A 9,017-nucleotide genomic window follows, 5' to 3' on the forward strand; every position below is an offset into this window, starting at 1 on the left:
TACAAGGTAAGGTTCATCTCCAAGAGGAGGTCTTGAGGATATCCTAGACGGATCTTCCCATGAGGGGGTCTTGATGATATCCCGTAGGATCTTCTCCTAGATGGAGGTCTTGGCCTCCAATGGAGTAATGGTCTCTCTCTCTCTCTCTCAAGAGTAGAGATAGGTAGGAGCAAATCTCACACACAAATGAGCTATCACTTTGCTAACCCTAAAAATGGGGAGGAGGAGGTCTAATTATAGTCTAGGCCACGAAGGGGTAAGTGAGGGGGCAGAATGGGTACATGGGCCTCGGCCCATAGGTATGCACGCATGCATAGCCCGGATGATCCGGATGGGGGTCCGGATGATCCGGCCATCATCCGGATGATCCGGGAGGGGCCCCGGATGATCCGGCTTCACATGAGGCCTTCGGGTGTCTTCGGACGCAATTATCCGGATGATCCGGAGGGGGGCCCGGATGATCCGGCTGAGCCCGGATGATCCGGACGGCGGTCCGGATGTCCGGCCTGGCTCCTGCAGCTGCTCCGTCTTCTTCTCCTTTCTTCCGTCTTCTCTTCCACGCTTCCCTCGCGGATGGTGTAGTTGTTCCTTGGCGCTTGCACTCCGCCTCGTCATCCGTGAAGTTCCGACAATACCTTTGTGTGTGTGAAGTAGATGTTGCACGTGTCACTTCCCAAATGGGCTCTTGACATGGTGATGTCCATAGGATGCTCCGCATCACTTCTCTTCGTTTGCTCCTTTTGCGAGAGGATCATGGAGGCGGACTCATGGGACATTTTGGATGCGACAAGACTTTCGCCACGCTCTCCAAGAACTACTTTTGGCCCAAGATGTTCCGCGACGTCTCACGCTTCAGCACCCGATGCTCTACATGTCGCAAAGCTAAGTCTAAAGCTCAATCTCATGGTCTTTACATGGCTCTTCCTATTCCTTATCAATCTTGGGAAGACATTAGTATGGATTTTGTACTTGGTTTGCCTAGAACTCAAAGTGGAAAGGATTCCGTATTTGTTGTTGTGGACCGATTTTCTAAGATGGCACATTTCATTCCGTGCAACAAGATAGACGATGCTTCACACGTTGCAAATCTCTTTTGCAGGGAAATCTTGCGCCTCCATGGAGTACCAAAGACAATCGTCTCTGACCGCGATGTCAAGTTCTTGAGTTACTTTTGGAAGACTCTATGCGCCAAGCTCGGAATCAAGCTCTTGTTCTCATACGCATACCATCCTAAAACCGACGGCCAAACGGAGGTGACGAACTGGACACTATCCACTCTACTTCGTGTGTTGATCAAGAAGAACATCAAGGAGTGGGAGGCATGTCTACCCATCGCCGAGTACGCCTACAACCATGCAAGACATTCGACTACCGGCAAGTCCCCCTTCGAGGTCGTCTACGGCTTCAACCCGTTGTCCCCATTGGACATTCTACCTCTACCTCTACAAGAGCGCACCAACATGGATGCGAGTGCACGAGCAAGCTACATCAAGAAGATGCATGAAGATACAAGGAACATCGCCAAGTACATCGGCTAGCGACCAAGCTCAACGTCAACAAACAACCAATGACCTTCAACATAGGTGATCTCGTGTGGCTACACCTTCGCATAGACCGCTTCCCCAACGAACGCAAGTCCAAACTACTACCTCGAGCCGATGGACCATTCAAGGTGCTAGCACGCTACAACGACAACGCCTACAAGATTGAACTCCCACAAGACAAGCACAACATGGGCGACATCTTCAACGTCAAAGACCTCTCACCTTTCCATGGTGATGAAGATTTTGATCTGAGGTCGGATCTTTCCCAAGGGAGGGGAGATGATGCGGAGCATCCTTCCATCATCTCCATGGACATCCAACCCCACGAGGACCCATGACAAGAGCTAGAGCATGTGCTTTGGAAACCGAGGTGAACTCCTTCCTACTAGACTTGCATATGGACACAAATGGAACGTGTCTACTACCTCACCAAAATATGCTATGCCTCCTTAGGTATGAAGAGGAACACCACCAAGGAGCTCTGGAGCATCCCCAAGAAGAAGGAAGACCACCCCAAGGCCGTACGAATCAAGTGGAGTGCAACAGCATCAACACAGGAAGTCCCAGGTGACCCCGTGCGCACGGGCCCCCGAGACCCCGTGCCCACGGGCTACACAGGAAACAGGCGCTGGAGCACCCCGTGCGCACGGGCCTGTACCGTGCCCATGGGACCCCCGTGCGCACGGGCCCAACTTACCCCGTGCGCACGGGCCTCCCAGGATGGCCGGCTGAGATTGCATCTTCGGCTCCCCTTCTTCTCCTTCGACCCCAAGGCTATATATTCCATACCTAGGACCATGTTTAGGGTTAGCAAAGTATTAGATGAGATCTTGGTGAGCTTTGCTCCATTACCTTCCCTCTTTGAGGATCAAGACCCCATAGGGAAGAATCCTTGAGGATTTCAAGACCTCCATTGGGAGAAGACTACCTTCAAGACCCCTCTTCCTTTGGATTTGGGATGAACTTTGCCATTGTATCTTTCCTTTGATTGTGTTTGTGACTTGTGGATCTTGTGTTGTTACTCTAGTGGATGTGTAATCGGGAATTGTTGGAGTGATTACCTCTTGTGTTCATCTTTGTGTCCTTGTTGTTCTTGTGGTTTCTCTCCTTTTCCCCCCTCCAAGTGTGAAAAGGTCCTTCCTAGGGTTCTACCCTACATCATCTTGGTATCATGAGCCACGTTGATTCACATCTTGGAGTCCCTACCTTCCACTTTCTAGCTTGATTTTGTTGTTTTTAGTCCTAATCCGAAAATCCCCACCAAAAATAGCCCCAAAAATTTTTCTTGCAATTTGTTGATCTTGTGAGATTTGGTTGATTTGATCAATGAATTTGATGTTTGGCAAGTGGATCTACCCCTCCACCATCATCCCCAACCTTCCACCGTTTGATTTTGGCCAAAAACTTGGGAATCACCATGAAATCAGATCAGTTCATCCGCTCTCGGGAGACCCCGTGCACACGGGCCATCGGGACCCCGTGCACATGGGACCCCGTGCACACGGGCCTCACTTACCCCGTGCGCACGGGCTATCCAGGAAGTTCCGGCCATTTTTCTGTTTTTCTCATTTTGTTTCACCACCACCTCTCGTGTTCTTCCGCACCATTCCACGTGTTCGTTGAGTGTTCGGTCGCGATTTCTCTTGTGTCCTGAGGTGTTTCGGCTACTTAGGCGCAAGTCGGTATCATCATCGCCACCAATCATCGACTCGGACAACACTTCGGCTTCGACAAGATCATCTTCGACCGTAAGCAAGGACGGTAACCTCGACGACACCTTGTACTCCCTTACCATTAACTTGATAGCTTCGAGCCATTTTGCGTAGCTTACCCATCGAGACTAGCTTGTTGAGTATTGCTGGGCCATGCCTTAGTGCACCATTTAGTGTTCTGTCCATCCCGTGCATTTACTACTTGTTACCTCGTTGTGTGGCTCGTATATCAAGCATCATGGCATAGTTGAAAAAAAAGAGAAAAAGCTTTTAAGCAAAAGAGAAGAGAAGCAAAGAGCTTATAAGCATACGCGCATCATCTTGGTCACCACATACATAAGCATACTTGGGATAGTGAGACGAGTGGATTCACTATTAGGTTGGTGCACTAGCGTATCTAGCCCATTAGTGCAATCGAGCTAGCATCTCTCTAGTATCCGTACGACAAGAGCTTTTCCCGTGATTAGACATCTTCGAGCTCATTCCTTGGTTGTGCGGATCCCATTTATCTTCCGTGTGTGTGTTCCTCGTGTTATCTTGGAGGTTGATCTATTTGTCTTATTTGCCATTTGTGAATCTTCTCAACTTTATCAACATCTTGACTAACACTTGCTTGAATTATTTGTGCCTTTCCTAACCAAGCTCCTCCATAGACCATTTACTTGTAGGTGTGAGAAACAATTCCCGGTACCAATTCCCCTATTGTAACATCACGTGGGATCGTACTTGTTACATCCACAATCTTCGGAAAAGGTAACTTTGGTTTTGTTCTCTCATTTTCCTACTCACCACCACTTTCTTATGATGGATAGGCCAAGTTCCTCTAGAAACCCACTCTTCATGGAGCAAGACGACGACATGTCATCATTCGTCACCAAGAGCCACCTCTTTGGTGCACAACGAGCGCTCCATCAAGAGCAACAAGCAATGAACAACAGCATCGACAACCTCGCCACCGACTTGCGACTCTCCGAGCAACATACACGAGACTACTTCGACAACAAGCTTGATGCGCACAAGCAAGAGAATGATGCAAGAATGGACGAGATCCGCGCCTTGATGTGGAACCGGCATCCTTCCACTTCTTCATCCTCAAGACGGAGCCGCTCAAGTCGACACTCCGACGACACCTTCTCCGACACAAGTACACCGTCATCGACCATTCTTCAACGAGCCGCGCGTCAAGACCGTCATGCATCTCGGAACCCACTACAAGACAAGCATTCACAAGAGCAAGTCGATGAGCAAGTCCCTCGTCCTCAATCAAACCAAGTGGCTTTTGCTCAAGCTCAAGAACGACAACGACTACGGCGCCAAGAAGAAGAACGAGCGCGTCTACACCAAGAGGAACAAGACACCGAGGCTCAACGTCTTCAACAACAACAACGAGAAGCACAAGCTCTTGAGGCGAAACATGCCCTTCAAGAATCAAGTCGAGCCATCGCCTACCGCAATCGCGAACGGCGCAATAAAGAGGAAGCTCTTCGAGAAGAAATCCAAGAGAGGAACTACCAACCACGTGTGCATCGTCAAGCTCCACCTCAACCTCAAGTTCAACAAGAGCAAGTTGATCATGGACTTCCTCCACGACAAGAACGACACAAAGTGGAACAAGTGCTTCAAGACCCTCCTCCATGCCAAGAGCGACATCATGAGGAGCGACCATTCGAGGACTTTCCAAGGAAAGAGCGATATCGCAACCGCTATCAAGATGAAGAGCAACGCTATGGAAAACTCAAGTTCACAATGCCCAAGTTCAATGGAAGCAATGATCCGGAAGAATACCTCTCATGGGCATTGAAGGTCGACAAAATCTTTCGTTTGCACAACTATGAGGAAGAGAAGAAGATCGCAATGGCATCACTTGAGTTCCAAGACTATGTGCTCATATGGTGGGAACAAGTCCTTGAGTGCCGAGAAGCAAGAGATGACCCTCCAATCACCACTTGGGCTCAAATGAAGGATGTCGTGCGAGCATGATTTGTGCCCACCTACTACAACCGCGATCTCTTCAAGAAGCTACAACTCCTCAAGCAAGGAACAAAGAGTGTTGAAGAATACTACAAGGAAATGGAGATAGCCATGATTCAAGCCAATGTCAAAGAAGATGATGAGAAAACAATGGCACGATTCTTTAATGGACTCGATCATCCCATAAAGAAGATGGCCGACTTCCAACCCTACTCCAACCTCATCGAACTAGTGCATGAAGCGACCAAGGCGGAACGTCAAGTGCAAGATGACTTCAAGTACGCCAAGTACTCATCCAAGACATACGACTTCTCCAACAATCAAGCTTCAACAACTCCTCCAACATCTACTTCAACCAAGCCTTCTCCAAGCAACGACGACAAGACAACATACAAGAAAGCTTCGTCAAGTTCAAATCGTCTTCCTCCTACTACAAGCAACTACAAGCTGCATGCTTTTTCCTCCACTCCGACCGATGAGACCGTCAAGACAAGTTCAATCAAGTGCTTCACATGTGGCGGCCGAGGCCACAAGTCTTTCCAATGCACCAACAAGCGCACCATGATCCTCAACGACGATGGCACCTATGACTCAATGAGTGAAGATGACATGGAAGCTCTTGAGCAAGTGGCCATGCACCAGCGCATGAACGAGGATGAAGATGATCAAGTATTTTGTGATGAAGATACGAGCCCCGCTCTCGTTGTCTCCAAGGTCTTGACACTTCAACATCAACAAGAAGAAGACCAACGATGATGAGGACATCAATACCATTGTTACACCCACAGCCCCTACTGCTACATATACGGGACCAATTACTAGAGCTCGCGCACGCCAATTAAATTATCAGGTACTTTCGTTTCTTGGTAATGATTCTAATGTTCATGAGAATATGATGCTGCCTAAATTGGATACATTTGTTTTGCTTACAAATGAAGGGCCTAGCTTGGAGAAGGATGAACATTGGAGCAAGAACAAGCATGGAGATGATGCCATGCGCAAGGGGAACAAGAACGGAGTTACAAGTGATGATTTCAGGACTTTGAAGCCACCATAATGGGTGCATGAAGCCTTGGACGAAATATACAAGATGCCACTTCATAAATTTCGTCCCGAGGCTATTATAGGTGCTGCGTCACCTTTTTATTGGGCCAGGCCCATGTAATTTCGAAATATATAGGTATAGGCTATTTTTAGAGTCCGTATGTGTGGGGAAACAAGAGATAGGGTTGATTTCGGACCCCTCCACCAAGGGCCACGAAATTCCCCCTCTCTTCCTCCATATATACAGCCCTTAGGGCACCGTTTAGACTTTGGGTTTTGTTTAGATTAAAAGTTCGCCATAGCTGCAACTTCGCGTACTTCGTTTGTGTTCAACGACCAGACAAAGGCGTCACAGAACCCCACCTTGATCAATAAAGCTTTCATCTTATATTCGCAATATCTAGATTGCAATCTCAGTTTCTTGCTTGTTCTTCGTTTGCTCGCAGGAAACAGACCCTCGTGGTCAGGTTGATCGTGCTCCGGCGTGGTCAATAACCTCTCGAAGTTGGTTTAGCGATTGCTAAGGCGCGACGTCCTCGCACGTTCGTAGTCGGATCGTCAAAGTCGGCTACCACCAAAGCGATATCCATCATCTCATCAAAAGACGGGACACCTTTGCCTCTATCAAGTGGTATCAGATTTCCAGGTTGCTCGGTGAGATTTTACAGTTTTTCGTAGTTTAGATCGAGTCTGTTCTTCATACCTATAGTCCACGAAAAAGCCAAAAAAAATTTAGGGTTTGTTCATCCCATCCGAACCAATCTGAGCCTTGCATTATCTTTTCTGTATTTGCTTTGTTGAATTTGCGGTTGCATCGTCGTGTCCAGTTGCTGGTCTTAGCGTCTAGTCTTTTAGAGTTTCGAGTTCTGTTCACAGGTTGTCACGTCGCCGCTGCCATATATCACCACCGCATCATCATCGTCGTTGTTGCCATATACCACCACCACATTATTCACCGCCAATCCGAATCCATATACGCCACCACATATCCGCCGCCATCACGCCAATCCGAGTTCACCTGCAACATATATCCGCCACCTGTCCGTGTTCCACCAGATTCATCTCCGCCACCAGTCCGAGTTCCACCAGATTCATCTCCGCCACCAGTTCTAGTCCGAGTCCAGTAATTGTTGCATTGTTCTCGATTTCCAGATCACGCGATACTCCGAGTCGTGACAGAGAAGGACACCTTTACCTCTATCACATCACGTATGTGTGTTGATTGTAGAGGCATTAATAATATTACTATTTGTTATCGTCATCCTATTCCTAGGCTCGATGATATGCTTGATGAATTGAGTGGCTCTACAATATTCTCCAAAGTTGATTTGCGTAGTGGATACCATCAAATTCGTATGAAATTGGGAGATGAATGGAAAACAGCATTTAAAACTAAGTTTGGATTATATGAGTGGTTAGTCATGCCTTTTGGGTTAACTAATGCACCTAGTACTTTCATGAGATTAATGAACGAAGTTTTACGTGCTTTCATTGGACGATTTGTGGTAGTTTACTTTGATGACATATTGATTTATAGCAGATCTTTGGAAGAACATTTGGAACATTTACGTGCTGTTTTTATTGCTCTACGTGATGCACATTTGTTTGGTAACCTTGGGAAGTGCACCTTTTGCATCGACCGAGTATCTTTTCTTGGCTATGTTGTTACTCCACAGGGAATTGAAGTTGATAAAGCCAAGATTGAAGCTATTGAGAGTTGGCCGCAGCCCAAAACGGTCACACAAGTGAGGAGTTTTCTTGGCCTCGCTGGATTCTATAGGCGTTTTGTGAGAGATTTCAGCACCATTGCTGCACCTCTCAATGAGCTTACAAAGAAAGATGTGCCTTTTCTTTGGGGTACCGCACAGGAAGAAGCCTTCTCGGTATTGAAAGATAAGTTGACACATGCTCCTTTACTCCAACTTCCTGATTTTAATAAGACTTTTGAGCTTGAATGTGATGCTAGTGGAATTGGATTAGGCGGTGTGTTATTACAAGATGGCAAACCTGTTGCATACTTTTCTGAAAAATTGAGTGGGCCTGTTCTGAATTATTCTACTTATGATAAAGAATTATATGCTCTTGTTCGGACTTTAGGAACATGGCAACATTATTTATGGCCCAAAGAATTTGTTATACATTCTGATCATGAATCTTTGAAACATATTAAAAGTCAAGCTAAACTGAATCGTAGACATGCTAAATGGGTTGAATTCATTGAGACTTTTCCTTATGTCATTAAACACAAGAAGGGAAAAGAAAATGTTATTGCTGATGCATTGTCTCGCCGCTATACTATGCTTTCACAACTTGACTTCAAAATATTTGGTTTGGAGACCATCAAAGATCAATATGTGCATGATGTTGATTTTAAAGATGTAATGTAGAATTGTAAAGAAGGAAGAATGTGGAACAAGTTCGTCGTTAACGATGGATTTGTGTTTCGTGCTAACAAGCTATGCATTCCAGCTAGCTCCGTTCGTCTTTTGTTGTTGCAGGAGGCGCATGGAGGAGGATTAATGGGACACTTTGGCGTGAAGAAGACGGAGGACGTACTTGCTACACATTTCTTTTGGCCAAAGATGAGACGGGATGTTGAGCGTTTTATTGCTCGCTGCACTTCATGTCAAAAAGCTAAGTCACGACTCAATCCTCATGGTTTATATATGCCTTTGCCTGTACCTAGTGTTCCTTGGGAGGATATATCTATGGACTTTGTTTTAGGTTTACCTCGAACACAGAAGGG

This window comes from Triticum dicoccoides, chromosome 6B (assembly GCF_002162155.2).
Source record: "Triticum dicoccoides isolate Atlit2015 ecotype Zavitan chromosome 6B, WEW_v2.0, whole genome shotgun sequence".
NCBI lineage: Eukaryota > Viridiplantae > Streptophyta > Magnoliopsida > Poales > Poaceae > Triticum > Triticum dicoccoides.